Consider the following 25,105-nt stretch of genomic DNA (forward strand, 5'->3'; position numbering starts at 1 on the left):
CATGAGGCCTTTTTGGGGGCAGAAAGCAGGCTCAGAACTGTGCTGGGAACCCCCATTTTGCTCAAAATGAGTGGGTGCCTTCTGTCCCACCATGCCGAGTTCCTCATCTGGGATGGACTGGTTGCTGGGTAATGACACGGGCCAGGCTACGACAACTGGTGCTGAGAATACCTCCAGCCACCCACAGTGGCCCTTCTCAGGCATAGATGCACTTGTGGTACCAGGAGTGGGAGTAAAGGATAGGGAGGACCTGCCTATGCTCAAGGCCCTGTGGTGGCTTCCAGTGAGCACCACTCCAAAACTACCAGAAAGATGTAATGCCCCATTTAATAAGTAAAGCTCTACAGAGTGGGGTGGGGTGGGGTGGAGTGTCTGCTTCTGCACCCAAAATGGGCTCTTCAGTGACTCATGACCAGATCTTGTCACCCTGCCTACTGCCTGGCTCCTGCTACGAAGAGTCCCAAGGGAGGCTGCATGGGGTAGGGCCTCAGCCTTTGCTTCGCCATCCAGAGAGGCCCAGACCCAGGTCCCTGGCCTTTCCTCTATTTTGTTATCTCTTCCAATGATCACAGCCCAACTAGTACCCCCAGTGAAACACTGCCTGGCCCTCTGACCAGGGCTCCCATTGTTTGTCTGTCCCCGTTCCCAGTCCCTGCTGGTATAGATTCCAGAGAGATGACTGCCTCCTCAGGCCTTCTTTCTTGGGGGTTCTCTACTCCAAAGCCCCTGCTCAGTTGTAGATAAGTGGACTGGGTCTTGCTCCCTTCTACCTTCCTTCTCTGGATCCTCCTACATCAGCTCCCTGCCCTCCCGAGACTGGTATGGGAAGGGGAACAGATAAAGGCAGGATGTATGCAAGGCCTGGTACAGCAGGGAAGGCTTTTGGCAGGAGGCAGAGGACTAAGCTGGGCCAGGGAGCAGGGAAGGTTTGGAAGAGGGAGGGAAAGAAGGTCAAAGAGCCAGGTGTAAGAGCACTGCTGGGGATATGAGGGTATGAGGGGAGAGGGAGGGGATAGTGTCTGCCCACATCTGAAGGATCTGAGGTTTAACTCTGGAAGGGCTCAGTGACCATTAGGAAGCCAGAGTCAGAGGTTCATCCAGCCTGCTCATTTCCCCCACCATCCCCAACCCAGACAAGCAAGAGCTCCAGGTCACCCTCTTTCTCTTCCTTGTGGGTGGAAGGCCTGGGAGCTCAGGGTCCCGCTGTGTGGGCACTGGCTCCTGCCTTTCCATCACTCATGCAGCAAGGAGCCAGGGGCATCTCTTCTCCCTTGAGAAGGCAGGTATGGGAGATATAGAGAAAATCCCAGAAGCTTTATGCAGGTGACTCACACCACTCTGGACTGTATGCCCCACATCTGCAGCTTGCAGGTGGCATAGGAGGCCTGGGGGAGGGTTTGCTGCCCCAATACAGCACAAAGATCACAGCCTCCCTCCTCAGGCCATGCCCTACCCAGCTCTTCCGCATTCTTCCTCACTCACCTGAGGCCATCACCCCAGGCAGGACTCCTGGCAGAGCTGTGGAGATCTAAAGGGTGTCCTCTGCTCTAAAGTTACTGAGTCATTGGCAGGAATTCATGCCCTGGGTCTAGGGATGCCCAGCCTGTACCATCTGGCCGGGGGCCAAATACCTCATTGCCGGGCCTCCTTCCTGGGATTTCTCAGGCTGGCACCACCATTGGGGCCTGGCTCTGGCTTTTATCATCAAATCTAGGTGAGTGCCCTGGACCCAGAATAATAACAACCAGGCTATCTCTTCTGTGTGCCACGCACCACCCAGCTCATCACACAGCTTATCTTCTAGCACCGGCCCTCTGCCGGACTCTCCCTACCCTTGGGCTCCTCACCTCCACTGTCTATGCCCGAACCACTTTCCCCACTCCTGCTGCCACTGTTATTGTGATAGCCTGGTGGGCAGGAAGGCCATTCATCAACTAGGCATGACCAGGCAGGCTCTCTTCTCTAAAAGGTTCAATGGACAAGGGCAGGAGGGCCCTGCTGGTGGCGCCACAAGGCAGGGAACAGGGCCAAGTCTGTTCCAAGTCAGTGACCACTGGGTGCCTCCTGTACAGCAGCCTAGAACACCAAGCACTCCCCCAGGAGCCCTCAGAGCCCATGTACACGAGCTTGGTCATTTCTGGCCAGGGCCCCAGCTGCTCCTCTGCCCTCTCTGGGCCTCTGGTTCGTCTCACATCAAACAAAGGCTTGAGAGGAAGTCACTCAGTGCTCTTCTAGCTCTTAAACACTAACACTGAAACTCTAGGTGATTCAAAAGACTTGTGAGCAGCCCCAGGCCAGAAGCAGATGACCATGCACAATCATGTTCCTCATGACCAAATCAAACTTCTGTAATTGTCAAATTCTGGGAAATTTGGGCTGGGAGCTAAGGACTGGGCCCCAGATTTAGAACTTTAGCTCCTCACTCACTTCCAACACTAGGCATCAACTGCCAACAAGTCGTAGCCTGAACTGTTCGAAGTGAACATCTTTGATCTATCTTTTCAAACCCAGTTCAGAGGTTCTGTGCCCAGGGCTTTGACCCTCCTGGGGGCCCAGACTGAAAACGAGGGAACACATAGGTGCTGACGCGCAGCCTGTGTGAGCAGAGTCCACATCAGCTCGGACAGGTGAAGGGAGTCTCTCTTGAGGTCACCAGGGGAGGTGGCACAGGGGACTGGAACCCAGGACTTTAGGCTTTTCCCACATGTCACCAGCACACTTTCCTCCACATCGCACAAATCCAGTAGCCCCTGCCCAGAACCCCTCCATCCCTCCTCCTCTGTCCCTCCGCACTATGTTGAGGGTGAACCCTGGTTATGGTGAGCACCATTCTGAGGTCTCTTGTGGATGGAGCTTTGAGCAGGTCAGTAAAAACCACAGAAACGTACCTGAACAGTGCTAAACTCACCATGCTTAACCAGACAAAGGTCACATGATATCAACACTCAGTGATCACAACTGGAACCCAAATCCTTAACAGGCATCAAACTGAGAACTTTGACCTCCCTGCCAGGCTCTGGCTTCTCTTCCCCTCCCTTCCTGCCCTGAGGAGGAGGTCCTCATGAGAAATTGAGGACTTTCCTTCCTAAAGGCTTAAAGTTTTGGGAGTCTTTCACTGCTTTAGGAATCTGGGGCCAGAAGGGACCACAGTGCCCTTGTTTCCCAGGTGACTGACTGAGCCTCCCCGAGTCAGTCCATGCTCGGAGCTGTCAGACATGAGTCAGTCATGTCAGTGACATCCTGTTGAACCAGGAGGACACCTGCAGTCCCCATCTTCACCTCAGTGAAGGATGCCTGCTCAGGCAGGTGATGGAAGCATGGGTGGAGCCACAAAGCCAACCTTCTATCCCTCCAAACAGCCCTCCCTGTATTTGCTATTTATGTAATCAGTGGTTGGTGGGAACTGGGAGACAGCAATGTCACTAAAGCCATGAGAGAAGAGAGCTAGCAGCTGTGAGGCAGTGCTGACTCTTCTCTTCGTTAACCATACATCTGTCCCAAGTCCCTCGTCCTCCCACTGCTGCTGCCTGCTCAGATCTTCCCTCGCCTCCTCCTAATGACTTCCCTGCCCACGGACTATCCACACTCGAGTCTATCCTCCACACTGGCTACCAGGGTCCCTTTATCAAGCATGAGCCTGATCTAATCACCATTTTGTGCTGCTTCCGTAAAATCCATCCAAAAACCTGGCAGAGACTGGGGGGTTTCATAACCTGACCCGAATCTGCCTGAGTCGCCTCTGGTTCCAAAGAGGCACTAATGAATGTGAATGAATGAACAGCACACTCAAAACTCTGGTGGGCTCACACCCTATAGATAGTAGCATCCAGAAAGGACACGCCCCCGCAGTGGGCAGAAGGACATGGATTTTGGTCTTGCCCTCTAGTCCTGGATGCTTCTCCGGAGCTCCCACCTTGGGGAATGTATCTAGATTAGCAACCTTCACCTGGTGGCGGTGAGGGGGGAGGGTGTCCCCGGTGCTCTGGAGACCTCCGTTCTACAGCTCCTCCTGACCATCTGGTTGGGATGCCACTTCTCTGGAACAGGGCTATGAATCAGAGATCACAGTCATTCCTACAAATGGCTGGGGCCCCCACATAAGCTGAAATAATTTATTTACACAAAAATTCATTTCTGTGGAATTTGAGCTTTAATCTGTGACCTGTGGCCTCATTAGGTCCAAAGGGATTTTCTCAAGTTCTGAGCTAGAAGTGCTCTTAGTTCATTATCCTTCAGTGCTACTCAATTCTCCCAGCTTCTGAGGCAGTATCGATGACAAACAAGCCTCTCGAAATGATGCCAAGTCTCTGACATCATCTTTGGGAAAGAATTCCTGGATACCCTCCTTCCCTTTCCTGGTCCCAAGGAGTACATGTCTCAGGGCTTCAGTTGTAGTCATTAGCTGGGCAAACCCATGGAGACTCTGTTCTGAAAGTTCATCCTGCAGGCTGTAGCCAGTCAGAAGAAGGCATGTCTGGGATAGGACTGCAAAATGAAACAGCCACTTTGGAAACAGTATGGCAACCTCTTTAAAAATTAAACATACCTCTGTCATATGACATGACCATTTCATTCCAGATACTTAGCAGAGAGAAACAAAAGCACATATCCACACAGACACCCCCACACAAATATCCACCAGCTTAGTGTGTAGTAGGCTGAAACGGGAAACAACAGAAATGTCCACCAGTAGCTAAAGATGGACAAATTGTCTATCCATACGGCAGAATCATACTTAGCAATGAAAAGGATTTACCTGTTAATATATACAACAACATGGACGACTCTCAAAAGAAATTATCCCGAGTGATAAGAACAAACAAAAATATTACATACTGAATGAGTTCATTTATGTAAAATTCCAACAGCAAAGTAATCTGTAGTGACAGAGCAGATGGGTGGTTGCCTAGAGATAGTGGGGACGGAAGAGAGAGAGATGAAAAAGGGACACGAGGAAACTTTTGGGATTGATGGATATATTCATTATCTGGATTGTGGTGATGGTATCACAGGTGTTTACATATGTTAAAACTCACCACATTGTAGGCTTTAAGCACATTCAGTTTATATATATAGTATATAGAACTTAAGAAATATCATACAACGTAGGAAGTTTATATATATTAATTGTAACTTAATAAAGCTATTCTTAAAAAAAGAAGAAGAAAGGGCAGAGTCTCCTTGCACCCTCACTGCATCCTCCTGTTGACCTCAGGATACAATGAGCACCCAGCTCAGTCTGCAAGCCTTTCTAGCAGGCTGTTCACCCTCTCTAGCCTCATTTCTTGTATGTTTCTTGTGTGGCAACCCATCAGTTGTGGCTTCCTGAATGTGCCACGCTTTTTACACTTGTGCATGCCATCCCCTCAACCAACAGGGCTGTCTCCTGCCTCAACTACCCGGAGAACTCCTACTCCATTGTCAAGGCCATGCGTATTAATTCCTCTCCACAGCAGCCTTTCCAACCCTAGCAGGTCCCTGTAAACAGCTCCTTCCTCTGTGCTCCACAGCCAAGTGCCCAGTTTGCTGTTAGCATCTATTTGTCCCAGCAGACTGTGGGCTCCTTGAGGCTAGGAACAGTGTCACATCCAACCCCATCTTGTCTGTGTCAGGCCCATGGGCATCCATGAAGCTTTCATCAGTGAACTAAATATGCCCAAGAGGGTGGACTGGGTCAGCATGTGGTGGGGTATGAGAGGTTCAGAAGAACAGGAGATAAGAGGTGGGAAGAGCCGGGAAGGCAGAAGGCATAACCTTCAATGAGAGGCAGGCTGCTTCCCTGAGAAGGGAAGAGACTGCACTTACCAGAATTCAGCTACATCCTCAGGTGGGTGGGGTTTGGTAAGCTGGAACCCCTGCTTCGCCACATAAGGAGCTTTGGCATAGGGGTCCTGAGGTCTCTCCTCCAACACTCATCAGGAAATCCCATCTAGTTGTTTGTCTGCATTCAACATGTCTGGTGAAAAATGGCCTCAGAAACTATACCTGCAGTTAGCAGCTCAGTTAGATGGAATGGATAGCAGACCCGGTCATGATTCCTGGACACAGTGAGAGAGAACCACTGCAAAGGGAACCCCATGAGGTCCTAAAGCCTTGGGTAACTGCCCAGCAGTCCTGGTCTCTTTCTCCTCCATGGATTCAGGGGTCCTAAGCAGGCCCCTGGCTGGATGACTGTGTAGGGGTGGCATTTTCTCCACCTAGACCTAAGTCTTGGCATTGCCATTCAGCTGTAGCCCAAGATGAACTGGTGTTTATGTAGGGGGGTGGGCCACGCAGGCAGAAGAGAGCCCCCACTCTGCCTGATCAATCAGGGAACAGTGCCAAGGTCAAGAACAGGACACCCAGGGGAAATCATTCTTCAAGGATCAAATCTGGAGGATAAATAACCAGAAATTATGCCCCACAAGCTTCTAGGGTGGTAACTAAAGACACATGTGTGTGCCAGGGGCTGAAAATCCCTGCACTATGGAGCATACTGGCAAGGAAGGACAGCCAAGAGCCAGATGCAATGCGCAGGGATAACAAGCCTAAGTCCAGTGAAGAAATGCACCATTTGTTCAATGACCATCAAACTATTTTCTTACGTCACAGGCAGATGATCATAAATGAAACAATTCTTGCTAGCCACAAGTGACACCACAGTGGCTGATCACATTATTTACTCTGGGGCAGAACCAGCTATGAGCCGGTTACTCTCAGGTCCCCTCCAAGCTGGTTTAATAACTGATTTTCCACCAAAGGACTTGTTTAAGGTTAGCGTCTCCTAGAAGGTATCTCCTGGCACCTCTCTTGGAGATAGGCCTTCTAATGTCATATCGCTCAAAAATTTATCAAGCTGGCATCCCAAAGTGAGATCCTACAAACTCATTCTTAGGCCCCCACATTCTAGGGGTGGCACCAAGTTCAGGCCTGCAGCTCAGGGTCGCTTGGCACCTGGGCACGGTATAGCCTGGCAGTGCCCGTGGGAGGATCCCTGGTTGTGCTTTGTCTGGTGGGGCTGACTGGGCCACTGGAGGCCCGAGGGAGGTGGAACTGGGTGCGGACCAGAGTGTGTGGGCAGTTCTTGAAATTGTGAATCCTGTTTATAGCCCTGGTTTTTCTGGGGTTTCCTATGCAAATGCCAAAGGAAGTGCTTATCCAACTGGTTTCCCCATAGGCTATGCAGCTGCAGCTCCCAAATAGCTATACTTCCAGCACACCTTACGAGTGTCCTGTTCCCCCACCAGTGGGGCAGTGCCACCGTACTCTTCCTCCCCTGACCCTTACCAGACTGCTGTGGACCCCAAGCAAAGTGCCTACCCCCAGCAAAGCCCCAACGCACAGTAAGGCATGTGCTATACACAGCGCCCATGTGTCCCACCTGCTCGTGTCATGCACCACACCAAGGGGCTGCAGCCCAAGTGCACGCAGGGGACAGTGTACGCTGCTCCCATCCCTCCACCTAGAAGCATGGGCATGGTGGCTGGGGCCACTATGGCTGTGTCGACAGGTACCCTGCTGACCACCCACTCCCCAATTTCTGCTACCCCCCATGCAGTCACTGTGCCCATGTACTGGGGCCTGGGGAAACGCCCATTTACACTGGTACACTGTCCATGGTGATCACCCTGCCAGTGTTGGAGGATGGAGATGTGCAGTCACATCATGGAGGCTCCACAGCTGGTCCTGCACGCCTCACACCTCCAGCCCTGACTTTATCTTAATGCTCTCAACACCTAGCCAAACACTGCTGTGGTCCAGCCCAGCAGGTCGTGGCACCATTAGCCTCCAGCTAACTCTATGTGTTGGTCCTAGAGCAAATCTTGTTTTGTGGGCTGTCTGGCAATTTTTTAGCTAACTGTAATGATAAAAAGGGTATTAATCTTAAAACAAAACAAAACGAAAACAAGCAATCCCACACACTCTAGCTTTAAAAAGTTGCTAAGACTCTTGGCACCTCAGTATCTCCCATTGCAAAGGGTCTGTAATTCACTTCCTTTCATTCATTTCACAAATATTTTTAGGGTACCTGCTGCATGTGGGGCCCTGTACTAGATATCTCAAGGAAGAGAGATGAATACCGAACCAGACTGAGGCTTGCAGCCAGCTCTCAGACACTCACTGACCCTCACAGCCTGAGAGCCAGGTCCAGTGAGGGTACTTGGGGATGTGGAAAGTGAGGGTGAGGGTAAAGGTCTCACAGCACAGATACCCTGAAACACAATTCAGAGTGCTCTATGAACTGATCAAAGAATGTTCCAGAACAGGTGTACTGGGAGCAAAGTGGGAATAGCACCTGGCTAATGTCATTCTCAATCATATCTCACTCTCCAGCAGAATTAGATGAGCTGGTCTTTCTACTGGGAGTGTCAAGGGTCAGGGAAGTCTTTGTGGGGAGGGGCTGCTTGAAGAGTCTCTCAGTAATAAAGAGGTTTGCCAGGCAGATAAAGGGAGAAAGGGCAGCTCAGGCCAAGAAAACAACACGAGCAAATCTCAGAGAAATACTTTATGATTTAAGAAGTGCCTTAAAAGAAGTACAAACTTTGCTATTCAAAGAATTCCAGAGAAATTCTCAGATTAAAAAAACAAAACAAAACAAAACAAAAATGATGCAGTGATATTTGCCTCTTGATACAAGAATGTGTGCCTGAGTTTGGCACTGGCCTAATTCTCCTCCCTCTGCCTCTGCAGGGAATTTCTTGGAGATAGCTCATGCTAAAAGCCCTTAGTAATGTTTTCCTCCAAAGACACACCAATCCCCCACTGGATAATTAGGATGTAACCAAACCTTTGGAGAATGGTTGTTTTCTCTAAAGGTATAAACTGTGGTAGCCCAGGGACTGACTAGGGCTCCTTAATTGATACATGTTACCTGCATTTGAATCTCCTTTTCCATTTTGTAAGAGCATGCACCTTTTTTTTTTTTCCCACCTGTTTGAGCTTATTTAAAAGAACTATCTATTGCATACAAGTATGTGGGCAAAATGGCAAAAAGTGCTACCTTTGATAAGAAAGTGGCTGCATCCTAATGTAGTCTGTAATGATTTAGCATCATAGAACTTTTCCTTCTTCCAGACCAGGACTGCTCCAGAGCCAGTGCAATGATTCCCACCTTGTTGCCCACCCCACCTGACTGAAATGTAGAAAGGTCTCTCTGGACAGGAACCATGTAATGCGTACTGTCAGACTGGACATGTCCAGCGTACCGGGCCAGACCTCACCTTCCAGGGAATTGCTATAAGGGCCATAAGGATAGGAATGACTGAGGTTAAGCTCAGGAAAGAACAGGAGGCCCCCTAACCAACACCAAAAGGGCTGAGGGGACAGGATACTGCAGTATCATTTGAGTTTTGGAAGTTCTTATTAGGGAGAAAATGTAATCCACAGAAAACAGTATCTATGACCTTGGAAACACATTCAAACCCTCTGGTGTCTGGGCTGGCAGGGGTGGCCAAGTCGGGGGACTTGAAATGGAGCCGGGAAGAAAGGTCAGAATTGACTTCAGGAAGAGCCTGCATAGCCCCCAGGGGAATCCCTTATTCCAGCTTCCCAGGATAGAGACGGATACTCCTGGCCTCCTGGTCCCAGGAAGCCATTTCCTCTGGGAATGGACACTCACCAGTGGCCTTCTAGACCCAAGGGAAATGTTTATCTCAGAGGTTCGGCTTGTAAGCCAAGTCAGCCCAAACAATCTGCTGTCTAACACTCTCATAGGCCTGATGGTGGCACTTCAGAGAAACTAGTGAGGACATAGTCCAGACTCCCCACAATGCCCTTCATGCTCCCCAGCACTGGAGCTGGCTGGTGGTCAGGCGCCTCTCCTGAGAAGGGAAATGACCCATTCAAGGTCAAAATAGCATGAGAAGATCTGCCAACTTCTGTTTTAGGGAATACAGTTGTTGAAAACAACCAAAAATGTTGTATAAGACAAGAAAAATGCCTTCTTGAGAACATTGAAGAACTGAGAAGGGAGAAGGGAATCAAGTCAAAAGGGAAGGAGAGGCAAAAACTTAGAAAAGTAAAGAATGCTGAAGTCCTTCTGGTTCTCTAAGTGTTTGCTAATGCAGGCACATCTGAATCTCAGTTTCAATGGCCTTGAGGGGCAATGTGGACAAATGTCACATCTCAGGGCCTGTTCCCAGTCAGGAATCTACCAGAAGACCCTCCCAAATTAAGCTTTCACCCTAAAAGGTCTCATAGCCAGAGAATGCAAAAGAAGGGAAGGAGGGGCTCTCCCTGAGAAGTCAGGCCACAAGCTGGCCTTCACACAGAGTATCAGCCCAAATTCACATCATTGGGGTGGTTCAACTAAGTCATGAACTTAGTTCAAAGTACTTCTGTACTGCTTACACTCTGAGGCACTGCTGCCACTGTGAGGGTGTATAAATCCTCTCTGGGGGAAGGCATCTTCATGCCAGGCCTCAACGAATACCCACTAATAAATTTTCCAGTATACTGAGTGGTACACAACCCAGAAATAACCAACCACACGAGGAAATAACGAACAAGAGCCAGAAAAGACAAAAAACAGCAGGCACAAAACTATACCTTCAGATAATGGGATTGCCGAGCACAGATTATAAAACAACTATACTTAATATAAACATATTAAATATGAAATAGAAGACAAGCTTGGAAATATCTGCAAAAAAATAGGAAACTATAAAGAATGACCCAACAGATCTGAGAAAGATGCAAACAGAACTCCCAGAAATGAAAAATACCATAACTAGAATTTTAAAACACAGTGGAAGATTAAACTTAGCTAAAGGGACCATTTGTGAACTGGCAGATGGATTAAAAGAAAGCAAAAGGGAAAAAAAAAGGCAAAAGGAATAAGCAGAGAGAGATCAGAAGATGGAAAATATGGAAGCCACATACTACAAAATTCATTCTTTTAAAGTGTACAATTTAGTGTGTTTTTAGTGTATTAACAGAGTTGTGCAACAATCACCACTACCTAATTTTAGAACATTTTCATTACCTCAAAAAGAAACTCCGTATCTATTAGTAGTCACTCCCCATTCTCTCCTACCCCCAGATCCCAGCAACCACTGATCTACTTTCTCTGTGGATTTGCCCATTCTGGATGTTTCACATAAATGGAGCCATGTAATCTGGGGTCTTTTGTGTCTGGTTTCTTTCACTTGGCATAAAAGTTTTCAGAGTTGATCCATGTTGGAACATGTGTCAGTTCTTCACTCCCCCAATGGCTAGGTAATGTTGCATGGTGCAGATATGCTACTTTTATTTGTCCATTTGCCTGTTGATGGACATCGGGATTGTTTCCAGTTTTCGGACTATTAGGAAACATGCTGCAGGGGTGCCCGGGTGGCTCAGTCTGTTAAGCTTCTGCCTTTGGCTCAGGTCATGATCTCAGGGTCCCGGGATCAAGCTCCATGTCCCGTTCCCCACTGAGCAGCAAATCTGCTTCTGTCTCTCCCTCTGTCCCTCCCCCTACTTGTGCACGTGCATGTGTGGTTTCTCTCTCTCTCTCTCAAATACATAAATAAAACTAAAAAAAAAGAAAGATGCTGCTATAAACATTTGTATTTTTAAAAAGATAGAAAATATGGAGTAAGGGTTCAGAGATATAGAAAAGAGTGACTTATGATTAGAAGGAGTTCTGGGAAGAAAAGAGAGAGAATGGAGAGAGGGAATTCTTGAAGAGATACTGGCTGGGAATTTTCTAGAATTGATAAGAGATGCCATTCACAGATGTTAAGAATACCAAGGAATTTCAAGGAGGATTTTTAAAAGGAAGAGGAAAATAAAGAAACACACATTTAAACACATAGAGTAAATGGCAGAACACACATGTAAGAAGAGACAGGGACAGAGACATGGAGAGAGAGAGAGGAAAAAGCAAAGAAAAGTAGCATACCTTACTCTAACAGCTGATTTATTAATGGCAACAGTAGAAGCAGGGGGTGAAAGGGACCTGACAACTCAGAATTCTTCATCCAGTGAAAACATCTTCCATGAATGAGCACAAAGCAAACACATTTTCAGACAAACAAAAACTGAGAGAATGTGTAACCAGGGAATTCTCATTAAAGGATATTGTAAAGAATATATGTTGGGCAGAAAGAAAATGATCCCAGATGGAAGATCTGAGATATAAGAACATATGAAGAACAAAAAAAAAAAAAAAAAAAGTGGTAAATAAGTGCCTTAAAGCTAAAAAAAAATGTTGGCTTAACTATAATAGTGATTACAAGGTCTTGTGAGGTTATAGCAAAACAAGACAGAATTAAAGTACAAAACAATAATGAGGGGGGAAACAGTTAAGATGTTTCAAGATTCTGCACTAGGAAAGACAAAAGTAAAGCAGCTAAATTTAGACCTTGATAACTATGCATATGGTAATTTCTAGGTAACCACTAAAGGGAAAAAGAAAAAGGAACACAGCATATAACTTCTAATTAGTGGAGGAGAAAAAAAGACAATAGTTAAAAAAAAAAAATAGGGGCGCCTGGGTGGCTCAGTGGGTTAAGCCGCTGCCTTCGGCTCAGGTCATGATCCCAGGTCCTGGGTTCGAGCCCCACATCGGGCTTTCTGCTCAGCAGGGAGCCTGCTTCCTCCTCTCTCTCTGCCTGCCTCTCTGCTTACTTGTGATTTCTCTCTGTCAAATAAATAAATAAAATCTTTAAAAAAATAAATAAATAAATAAATAAATAAATAAAAAATAGTCCAAAAGAGAAACATGAAGAAGATGAGAAGAGAAAGCACAAAATAGGATTCAGCATCATATTGGGCACACACGTGCAAGCGCACGTGCGTGTGTGTGTGTGTGTGTGTGTGTGATGGAGCTGGGTCTTGTTCGCTCCACATGTCTATGGAAAGTCACCATCCATCCCTCCCAACACAGCCCCCATATTACTTTTCCACTTTAGATGTCTGGACACTAGCAGGCCTCACTGCCTGTCCCTTCCAGAGGCCTCCCCTGCAACCACAGCCTACAGTGCTGGGCTTCCTGAGGCAAGAGACTCAGATACTGTATTAACAACTACATGGCACAGTGAGTGATACCTCCAGCTACTCCACAAGCTGGTCTTAACGTCATCCCAGTTTTACTGACGAGGAAACAGGCTTTGACAAATGAACTAACTTGCCTAAGATTGCTCAACTATAAAGCAACAAACCTAGGTTTGCTTGTCTGACTCAGAGGTCCCATGCCCTTAAGCATTAAACTGGCTTTCAAGGTTTTGTTTTATTTTGTTTCAATTGTGGTAAAATACACATAACATAAAATTTACCATTGTAGCCATTTTTTCTAAGACTTTTTTTTTTTTTTTTTAATTTGACAGAGAAAGACAGAAACCACAAGCAGGCGGAGCAGCAGGCAGAGGGAGAGGGAGAAGCAGGCTCCCGGCAGAGCAGGGAGCCCAATGCAGCCTCAATCCCAGGACGCTTAGATCATGATGTGAGCTGAAGGCAGACGCGTAACCGACTGAGCCACGCAAGCAGCCCTGTCTTAGCCATTTTTAAGTGTCCTCTTACATGGCATTAAAGTACATTCCCAATGTTGTGTAACTGTCACCACCATTCATCTCCAAAATCCTTTTCATCTTACAAAGCTGAAATTCTGTACTCATGAAATGACAACTGCTACTCCCCCAAGTCCCCTGCAACCACCATTCTACTTTCTGTTTCTTGGTTTTCAAGGATTTATACAGTCTGGTTCCAAGCTCCCATCTCAAGCTCTACTCGGGCAGTGCTCACTACTCTGGCCTCGACCACGCTCTGCATGACCCTAGCTCAGCTTTTGCTTACTCCAACCCCTCGTCCTGAAATTTCCTGCTCCAACCCTAGCCTTTGGAAATTTCATCCTAAATGTCTCCTTCTCAGGAAAGAACTTTAGAGACTGACAGGGACTTGCGTCATGCTCAGTGTGTTCTGTGTCACCTGCCTGCTAGGCAGTGAGGTTACTGGGAGCCAGGACATGCCTATCCATCCCCAGAAGTACGGCGCATGACATGCATGTTTTCTGAATTTTTAAAATTCAGCTCAAGTATGGGGCACCTGGGCGGCTCAGTTGGTTGAGCCGCTGCCTTTGGCTCAGGTCATGATCCCAGGGTCCTGGAATCAAGCCCCGCATCGGGCTCCCTGCTCACCGGAGAGCCTGTTTCTCCCTCTCCCTCTGCCTGCCACTCTGCCTGCTTGTGCTCTCTCTTTCCGTCAAATAAATTAATTAAATCTTAAATAAATAAATTCAGCTCAAGTGGACAGGTAGAAGTTGCACACAAGCAGATCCTTTCCCAAGCAGCAGCACTTGGAGGATAGGACACATTCTCCTGGAGCTTGTCATGTACAGCATTCATACCTGTGCTATGTAATTATCCCTGCCACGTGCCTTCTCTGTGTGGGAAGCACACAGAAGTTTCTGTGGGCAGGGGCACTCCTGGGTGGTGTAAGGGCTGGTTCTGAGTTTAGGACTGCCCTTCTGTGGACCCTCTCATTCCTCTCACCTTTGGAGGTGAGTACCAGCTTCTATTAAGCCCAAGCCTCCGGCCTTGACAGTGATCTGCATCTCTGTGCCACCATTCCTTTTCAGAATTCACAAGAAAACTATAAACTGCAGCTGACACACCTCCCACCTTCCTGCCAAGACTCAGACCCAGGAAAATCAAATTAAAGCAATGCGTATAGATTTGGTGCCGGTGGATGATGCCAGTGCAGAGGAGATACAATGGAATGAGGAAGGTTCAGACCTGCCTGTCCATGTCCAGAAGGAGCTTACAACCTAGGCAGAGAGATAAATCACATAGGAAAGCTATGCAGAGGGAAGTGGGATGAGGCCTAATCACCAATTTCAGGCCATAGGGGAAGAGGTTCTGCAAGACTGAGCTCCGGAGACAGGCTTAGTACATGGTGTCAGGGCAAGAGCAGGCCCATCCAGCTGACAGGAACTGAAATGCAAGCTGGTTCTTGGGGGAACAAGTGCGGGGGTATTTGTGTACACAAAACTGAGGGACAAGGAGAAGAGTGTATACCAGATAAAGGGTGTGGATGTCCCTGAGGCCACCAGCTTGGCTGAGTGGACAGAGGCCAGATGAAAGGAGCAGGTAAAAGAAGCCGAGGTTGGAAGTGGGCCAGGCTGAGGACACCAGGCTGAGAAACTTGAGGCTTGATGAGGCTGCTCTGCAGAGGGCCCGCCCCGCGCAGGACTGATGGGAATGTACATCAGGCAGCACCTCCCTTCTTTCCTCCACAGTCTCAGTGCTGTGAACTGAGCCCTGAACCCCAAAGGAGCACTTCCTTTCTGGACCCAACAAAAGGCAGAAAAAAAATAAAGCCCAGATCCATTTGACAAAGGGGAAACCGCTTCTCCCACACCTAGTTCTTTGACTTGTACCCAAGACCTTAAATATGCCCTTTGAAACCTTTCATTCATTGAAGTTGCTTTTCTTTGAAACCATAAAAGAACACAGGGCTGCGGTTTGTCTTCCTGGCAGGAAAATTCCACATGCAACTCGCAGCATTTTATAGAGTGGAAACTGCTGGCCTGAGAGTTTGGGTCCTTTCTGGACCCAGGAGTTAAGGCACTCTGCGGTGAGCCAGCTGGGTGACCTTGGCCAGGTCACTGAATCTTAGGAGACCTCCCTTTGCTCACTCGTGGTACGAAGCTAACAGCCACAGCTGACTCGACTCAGGAAGGCGGCCTCCCTTCCACACACAAGGGCTGCTGCAAGTGCCAACAAGGACATCAGGCTAGTTGAGATTCCACTTGGTTTCTAGATTCCTAAGAGTGTTTGGCTCTCCCACTGGAGAGTTCCAGACCCTTGGGCTGTCATTGCAGAGAGCGATGTCAAGGAAGGCAAACTGTCACCAGAATTAAACAATCATCAAGAGTGGAATGGCCTCGAAAGGATGCTGTCTGGACTTTGCCTCCATGATCAATGCCAGATGGAAACTGCAGGGCATCCAGAGCACTGTCCGCACCAAATGCTTGCGCGTACAGCAGGAAGTCAGAGGCTGATTAGCTTAAGAGACATCAGAGACCAGAATAGGATGGTGACTTCGTGAAGACATGGAGATGGAGGTGTGGTGGGGAGAAGACAGAATACTGGCCCAGAGCACCAGGAATCTTGAAAGAAAATGAACCTAGACTATTACCTTACATCAGATACAAAAATTAAAATGGAACACTGACTTACAAGAAAGAACTAAAACTACAAAATGACTAGAAGAGGGGCACCTGGGTGGCTCAGTTGGTTAAGCGTCTGCCTTCAGCTCAGGTCATGATCCTGGAGTCCGGGACTGAGCCCTGAATCAAGCTCCCTGCTCAGTGGAGAGCCTGCTTCTTCCTCTCCCTCTGTCTGCCTACTTGTGCTCTCTCCCTATCTCTCTGTCAAATAAATAAATAAAATCCTTAAAAAAAAATGACTAGAAGAAAATATAAGAGAAATCCTTTGTGGCCTCAGATTCAGCAAACACTTCCTACATTAGTACACAAAAGCATAGGCTCTAAAGGATAAAAATCAATACAGTGTAAAAATCTTCATCAAGATTTTAAACTTTTGTACTTTAAAATATACTGCTACAAAAATGAAAAGGTAAGCCACACACTAGAAGAAAATATTTGCAAACTATATATCCACCAATAAGCAAACTTTATAAACTTTAGCCTCTCTTGATATTTCAGCATAGCTATTATCCTCTGCCAATTCATCACCGAACTTGTCAATAAATTCCAAGGGAGAATATAACATATTTGAATATATATTTGAAATATAAGCCTATTGGTGGATAGTTTATAAGTATTTATATATAACATATAATTTTTATATTATATGTAATGTATTATAATATATAACATATACTATTTCAATGTGTCATAACATGAATTACAACTCTTTTATATATTACATTAGTATGAACAACCCAACTTTAGATGTGGGCAAAACATTTGAAGAAACATTTTACCCGGGGCACCTGGGTGGCTCAGTGGGTTAAGCCTTTGCCTTCAGCTCAGGTTATGGTCTCAGGGTCTTGGGATCGAGCCCCACATCGGGCTCTCTGCTCGATGGGGAGCCTGCTTCCCCCTCTCTCTGCCTACTTCTCTGCCTACTTGTGATCTCTCTTCTAACAAATAAATAAATAAAATCTTAAAAAAAAAAAAGGAACACTTAACCCAAGAAAATATATAAATGACAAGTAAACACATGGAAAGATACTCAACATCATTAGTTACTAGGAATATGTAAATTAATACCATAATGAGATACTACTACACACACTAGAATGGTTAAAATTAGAAAGAATGAGGGGCACCTCGGTGGCTCAATGGGTTAAGCCTCTGCCTTCAGCTCAGGTCATGGTCCCGGGGTCCTAGGATCGAGCCCCGTCTCAGGCTCCCTGCTCAATGGGGAGCCTGCTTTCCCCTCTCTCTGCCTGCCTCTCTGCCTACTTATGATCTTTCTGTCAAATAAATAAATAAAATATTAAAAAAAAAAAAGAAAGAATGATCATACCAAATGTTGTCAAGGATGTGGAGCAACTAACTCTTAGAAAGTTCTGATAGGAATGTAAAATGATTCAACCTCTTTGGAAAATAATTTAGCAATTCTCTCAAGTTAAAACCTACATCTACCATATGAGCCAGCAATTCCACTCCTAGGTAATTACCCAAGAGAAATAAAAAACATATATTCATTCAAATACTTGTATATGAATATTCATAGAAGCTGTATGTATAGCAGCCCCAAGCTAGAAACAGCTCAATTGTCCATCAACAGATGAATGGATATGGATAAACAAACTGTGGTATATCCATACAATGGAATACTACCCAGCAATAAATAGGAACAAACTATTTATACATGCAATGACATGGATGAACCCTAAAATGATGAGGTTATGAAAGAGGGCAGACAAAAAAAGTGCACGTTTGGTATAATTCCACATATATACAATTCTAGAAGATGTAAACTGATCTACAGCAGCTGATGGCAGATCAGTAGTTGGTTAAGTGGGGCAGGAAGGGCGGGGAGGAAGGATTCCAAAGAGGCACAGGGAAATGAGTGATAAATACATTCCTTGTCTTGGCTGTGGTGATGGTTTCGCATATGTCAAACTCATCAAATTGTATGTTTTCAACATATACAGTTTACGTCAGTTATATGGGAGAAGGTGTCAGCCCTTGGTCCCTTGGCAGAGACCAGTCACTCCTCCACTCTCCTGGTGGGGTGTGGGTGTGGAGTTTGTCTATGAAATCTGTGTCTCCTCCACCATCCAGGTCCCTCACTTGTTCTAGGTTTCTCAGGGGACAGAGCTGCATCTTCTGTGTCAAGTCTCCTACTGAGGAAGAGGATGACAATGATGGAGCAGCCTCCTTAGGCAGCAGCAGATGGCCAGTGGCGATCACACTGGGCTCCTGGAGGAATCCACCCAACCATGGAGCATGTGGGCCGCTGTCATTCCTACCTCGTTTGTGGAACGTGCCACAACTCACTCCAGGAATACTCCCCACATTGCTGCAGAACTGGATAAGGCAGAGATGAGATGCTGAGCCCCACGTGGCTCTTGAAGGAAGTGAACTCTTAGGGCTCACCGTTCAGGTCAGAGCTGTCAGACAAGATGGTCATTACATAACCTACAGTGACTCGTGAAATTCTGGAGCCAGGAAGCCAACACTACATGCAAGGTGCTCCTCCATCAATTGGCTAACCCCAGATTCCAATCTTTACCATGCTAGCCTGATGGAAGTCTCTTGAGGTCCTGACTCAAGGAGTTAAGTTCTGTGGCATTCGGCTAGGCTAAGAATGCAATCCTCCACCCTGCTCTCAGACCTGCCAACATGTGTGATCTGCCCTCACCCCCTGTGGGTTTTCCTTGATAGCATTAGCCTCACTAAAGGAAAGCTGGGTTCAAAAAAATCCAGCCATAAAACGGACATATGTGTTGGGGTTACTATTCATATGACTAAAGGAAAAACTTCCCTGTACTCACAACACTTCTGACACCAAAGTGTGGGCTCTCCCTTCACATTAGGCAATTCCAACACTAACTACCCAGAGTTAGTGCAGATACCAGAGGTTAAGGGCTCAGGCCCATGACAGTGTCCCCACTTCAGACACCAACTGAAAGTAGTGGGTGCCCAGATAACCCACACTTCTGTCCAACTTGGCTCCAAATCGAGGTTTCCCATGAGCCCCTTTTCAGGTTCAGTAATTTGCTATATGGCTCTCAGAACTCAGGGAAACACTTTATACTGTTTCCAGTATATTACGAAGGTTACAGTTTGGGAATAACCAAATGGAAGAGATACACAGAGCAAGACATGGGGAAGGGGTGCGGAGCTCTGGTGCCCTCTTTGGGTGCGCCACTCTCCTAGTGCCTCAGTGTGCTCACCAACCCAGTAGCTCTCTGAATCCTTCCATTTACAGATTTTATGGGGGCTCCTTTACACAGGCACAATTGATTAAATCATTGGTCATTGGTGTTTAAGTCAATCCCCAACGCCTTTCCCCTCCCAAGAGGTTGGGGGTGACTGAAAGTTCCAAGGCTCTAATCACATGCCAGTTCCTCTGGAAACCAACCTCCATCCCCCCTACCCCAAGCCACCTCATCAGCATAAATTCAGATTTGGTTGCAAGGGGCTTAAATGAATAACAAAAAATACCCCTCTCAGTTCTATCACTCAGGAAACTACAAGGATTTCAGGAGCTCTGTGCCAGAAACCAGTGACAAAGACCAAATATGTACTTTTTTTCTTTCGTTCTTTTCTTTCTTTCTTTCTCCCCCCGCCCCGCTTTTTTTTTTTTTTTTTGCATTTATTAAACCACAGCATTACAATGATAAAGGAATTACATACCTGATGGACAGGTATTCCAGGTGTTCCTCTAAGTCACACAGTCTCTCACAGGCATCCAAAAAATGATATGGTTTGCAGAAAATGTCTGCAGATGGATTTTCAGGCATGTCTGAGAAGCAGGGCGACTCTTTTACTAGAGTCATCCTCTCCTCTCGGTTCTTCTGGGGCTCCATTTCCTCAAGAAGTTCACCTTAATTCTGAGAAGGGCAAGGCTGCAGGGCCAAGGGACTGTGCACGGCAGGCAGTCTGAGCTTTCTTTCTAGGTCACTATCAATGCCCCACTGACCTTCATGGATGCCACAGGCCTTGCTCTGTTCTCCGGCTCTGGCCCAAATCCACGTTCTCACCTCAGCCCAGCATCTCTACAGGCTCAGAACTGCGGGGGGGGGGGGGGACTCCTCATCCTCCCAGACATTCCTGACTGACTCAGCTGCCCAAATGTTAGGAAAAGCTTGCTTTCTAGATCTCTCACCAGATAACAACTCGCCACTGGGCCAGGTAACCAAGCAAATTCTCCTGATGAATTTAAGTTGAAATCAAGGGCCCAGAATAGCTACCCCAGTAGGCAAGGCAAGGCCACACCTGGAAGACCCCTTCTCTTACCAAGCACTTGCACAGGGCTCACACTGGCACAGCACGTTTCCCACTTGAGTTATAACAGAATATGGTCTCCCCAGGAGAACTTTTGTCCCTACTGGTTATAGGAAAATAAGGGTGTGAATGAGAAGGCACTAAAGCCAACTGCAGAGTCCTGTGGAGAAGGACACGGGGTTTTGCTACTGAGTTCCCTAATACCTGGTGTTAACATGTAGCACACACAGATGTACGCCTATGTAGCACAGAGTGGAGGGGGCATCCAGGCCTTGACCCTGAGGCCACCTACTTTCCTATTAGGAACTCAGTTCCCTGTTTAAATATTTATTGGGCACTTACTATATGTTGGCCCTGTGCATTCAGCCTCATTCAGATGGATGAGGCCCCTGCCCTCAAGGTTCTCACAGCGTCAGCCCTGTGGCATTAGCCCTGAGAGGCCATGAAGCAAGAACAGAGCTGACCAGGTTGGATGCCAGAAGCAACTCAGGTAGAACTCCAGAACTCCATCCCTGAGTGAAGGGAGAAAGAACTCAGGACAGGATAGGGTAGGGCCAGAAACAGGAAGAAGCCAACACCTCAGCCCAAAGCAAACATATATATATAGTGGAGGTATACGTGTGTGTGATTATGTGGTGTGTGTGTGTGTGTGTTTGTGTGAATCCTGGCCAGGTTCAGTGAGTGGCCAAGGCTGGCTGAGTGCCAAGAAGGTCTAAAGAAAGTCATGGGCCCCACCAGGGCCTCTCCTGAAGGCTTCATGCACTGCTCCTGGTCTTAGCAGGAAAGGTCCTGCACCAGTCTTAGGCCTGAGGTCCAGCAGCATGGCTGGAAGCAAAGGCTAGGCTTTCAGGGAAATAGTGAGGAGTACACGAGCAAGCAGAGACATTCAGAAGGTGAGCCTATGGAGCGCCTGGGTGGCTCAGTCATTGAGCATCTGCCTTCAGCTCGGGTCAAGATCCCAGGGTCCTGGAATCGAGCCCTGCATCAGGCTCCCTCTCTCTCTCCCCCTACTTGTGTTCTCTTTTTCCCTATCTCTCTCTCTGTCAAATAAATAAATAAGGGGCGCCTGGGTGGCTCAGTGGGTTAAGCCGCTGCCTTCGGCTCAGGTCATGATCCCAGGTCCTGGGTTCAAGCCCCACATCGGGCTTTCCGCTCGGCGTGGAGCCTGCTTCCTCCTCTCTCTCTGCTTGCCTCTCTGCCTACTTGTGATTTCTCTCTGTCAAATAAATAAATAAAATCTTAAAAATAAATAAATAAATAAATAAATAAATAAATAAATAAATAAAATCTTAAAAAAAAAAAAAAAGAAGGAGGTGACCTCTCTGGGCTCAGACCTAGTTTGCAGTGATATGGCTAAATGCACCAAGACGCTTGGAAACGTGGGTAAATATGGGACTCATTATAGTGCCTCCCTCAGGAAAATGGTGAAGAAGATTGAAATAAGCCAGCATGCCAAGTACACTGCTCCTTCTGTGGCAAAACTAAGATGAAAAGATGAGCTGTGGGGATCTGGCATTGTGGCTCCTGCACAGAAACCGCCGCTGGTAGGGCCTGGGCCTACAACATCACTTCTGCCATCACAGTAAAGTCCGGCATCAGAAACTGAAGGACTTGAAAGACCAGGAGAAGCTCCACCATCTGAAACATTGCTAGCCTATAATAAATGGGTTAATTTATGTAACAAAATTAAAAAGAAGAAGAAGAAGGTGAACCTAAGAGGTGGAAGGAGAAGAGCAGCTCAAGTTAGCAGAGTGACAGTAGGGACACCTCCATGGCTCAGTCCGTTAAAGGCTGGCTTCGGCTCAGGTCATGATCTCCAGATTCTGGGACTGAGTCCACATCAGGCTCACACTGCATCAACAATGCCGGCAGCAAACTCTCCCCAGGAATGTAGACCGTGGCTGCAGCTCCCACGCGTTTTCAGCTGAGATGCATGTGAGCCTGAAACCCTTAGTTCTTGCAGTTGGCCTCCAGGCTCTGCTTCTCACTCACCACTTGTCCCCTAGCCACCTTCCCTAGGCTTTGGCCTTCTTGGCTGTGTCGCCTGTGTCCATTTTGAGCTTGCCTTGTGAACTCTGCATCTGACTTGGACTTCCCTGACTCCTGGGTAGCCCCACATTCAGATGTCCTCCTCATCCTCCGGCTCTCATGGTTCCTATCTAATGCTACTCTGACCCCCACCCCACACCCACTTGCCAAATGATCAGATTAGCTGGTCGTACCCCACAGGATTGTCCCTGACCTAACTGATGGAGGCTGGTCCAGAGAGATCAAGGAGGGTGTGGCTCTAGGGAAGAGAGCAAAGTACAGGGATTTTGGTAAGAAATTAGGGTTACTAAGGAGCTGGATGGGGAGGGGACCAAGGACACTTGGCCAGGCGTGAGCTGGAGGCAGGCCCAGCTCAACATTCAAGAGACGAGATTGAGGGGGTAGTCATGACTGAATCTGGGAAGTCTCCTGGAGACCCCAGGAAGTGATCTGAGAGGCATCCAGAGTCACGAAGAGAAGCTTAAGGACAGATATCTGAGATATTGCCAAGAACTCAGCTGTGGACAACTATCAAATTAGGCATCTTTCTCATCTGTGCTTACTGTGCTCTCATCCCAAGGCATCTCAGAGATACTGATGGGTCAGGCAAAGCAAGAAACATAGATGAGACAGGCCAGCAGAAAGAAGAGCCACAGTGACCAAGATAGCTCCACGCTTGGAGTAAAGCAGCTTGCTGGGTGCTTTGAAGAGAGTGCTAGCTCGCTCACCTTGCAGCCCGAGCTAAATTCTCCCCAGGGCACGCCATGCCAAGCGTATAGCACTTCAGAGGGTTTTCCTACTTTCTGCAGACCATAAAGGTACAGTTAGTCAATCTTGCCCTGGGGAATTTCAGCTTAACCGCTCCCATCTGTCCATCATCCAAATCTGGAGCAGAGTTGGGATAAGACATGAGACACATATATCAGTTCTGGATCCCAGGATCTCAAACATCGAAGAATTAATTCGGTTTCAGAAACATGTCATCAACTCCCAAGAAGAATGTGGCTCCAAGGCTCCTAATGAATGAGAATGGCGCCACAGTGCCAATGCCCGCCAGTCCCACAAGTGCCGTGTCCGGCCATCTGCAGCTGCATGGCACACGCTAACCAGGGCGAAGGCAGTGGGCGGCCGGGCACTGAGCCAGCTTCTGCCAGTCTGCTGCAGGATCCTAGGCAGACCACTGCTCTCCTGGCCTCAGTTCTGGATCTGTAAAACCCTTCTGCCCTGTGTCAGGCTAGCTGGGGGAGACCTGCCCACGGAGCATTGCTCTTTCTGCATGGGCTGAGCTCTGGACCATTCATCTTCCCCCATCAGAGAAAATGAACTTCCTCTAACCTCTGTGGCTCGTGGAAGACTCAGTCAACACAGAGTACTCAGAGGCCTTCCTCTGAAAGCAGCCAGTTCTATCCATGTGGCCCTGAGCGACCAAGGACAGCTAGCTGAGAGGAAAACAGAGAAAGGAGAACCAGACCAGAGGCATGTGTGCCCTCAGAGGATCCTCAGTTTCTTCTCCCAGACCACAGGGCTCAGCACCACCAGACTCCCTGCATGTCCTGGAGAGGGAGAGAGGAGTTCGAGCTGGACAGCCTCTCCACTCTGTGGCCTTGGCCAAGTGACTGCACTGCTCTGTGCCTCAGTTTCCCCACATGCAAGTGGCTCTGTTGTGAGGATTAAATAAGAATATGTGTCGAACAAGCGTTACATAACAAACACCCCAGAAATGTAACTTGCTTTCCTTGTAACCACACTGTCACCTTCCCTAGGGAGGGCAAGCAAGCTGCTCTGTTGCTCTTTATCATAAGACACATTCAGAATCAGCCCTCCAGGCTCTGGAGGAATCAGTTAACCAGTGACTGCAAAAATGTGTAGCTACATTATGATAAACAAAAATGTGGGTGTTCCCTGTTGCTTCCTTTACTTTTTTTTTTTAAGCAAACTTTACTAGCAGATGTACAGATCCCAGTATTTTAGAAAATTTCAGTGGATAAGAACAGCAAAAAACTATGTTACCCCAAATAACTTTTAAAAAGAAGAACAGGGGCTCCTGTGTGGTTCAGTCAGTTAAGTGTCAGACTCTTGATTTTGGCTCAGATTGTGATCTCAGGGTCTTGAAATCAAGCCCTGCACTGGGCTGCTCTGTGCTCAACAGAGGCTGCTTGAGACTCTCTCTCCCTCTCTTACTCCCCTCCCCCTGTTCATGTGTTGCATGCCCACACTCTCTCTCGCTCTCAAATAAATAAATAAATAAAATTTAAAAGAGGAAGAGGAGGAGGAGGGAGGGAGAAGAGGAGGAGGAGAGAAAGGAGGAGAAGAAAAAGAAGAAACAAAACTGACACCAAATTTATTTTTAGAAATGCCTCTTTTGGGGGCCAATATTTTAAAACAGCAAAAATAGTCTCTCTCTCTCTCTCTCTCTCTCTCTCACACACACACACACACACAGGATCTTTCCTACAAAGTGTTTAGCTACGTAATTTCAGGAAATCCTAGAACTCTTCAAATTTTCCATTCTGACCCAAATCCAATTTTAGTTCACTTTGAGAATGCCTTCTACTCATACTGAACAGAATATGAGATTTTCTATTCTCAATATTTGTTGAGAAAATAGTCTTATAATTTTAAAATCAAATTTGTTCAGAAATATTTCAAAACTAGCTTTTACACTATTTCTTATCACACCTTATTGTT

The 25,105-nt window shown here is 47.2% G+C and overlaps 1 protein-coding gene and 1 pseudogene across 1 annotated transcript in view; one reads left to right on the plus strand and one right to left on the minus strand.

The window, feature by feature from the left end:
• The window catches only part of ZFP90 (ZFP90 zinc finger protein), a 96,372-nt gene that overhangs the window by 54,709 nt on the left and 16,558 nt on the right, over positions 1 to 25,105 (minus strand). The window lies entirely within an intron of this gene.
• On the plus strand, positions 21,739 to 22,042 carry LOC125089572 (60S ribosomal protein L37a-like; annotated as a pseudogene).

The sequence above is a fragment of the Lutra lutra genome, chromosome 17 (assembly GCF_902655055.1).
Source record: "Lutra lutra chromosome 17, mLutLut1.2, whole genome shotgun sequence".
NCBI classification, from domain to species: Eukaryota; Metazoa; Chordata; class Mammalia; order Carnivora; family Mustelidae; genus Lutra; species Lutra lutra.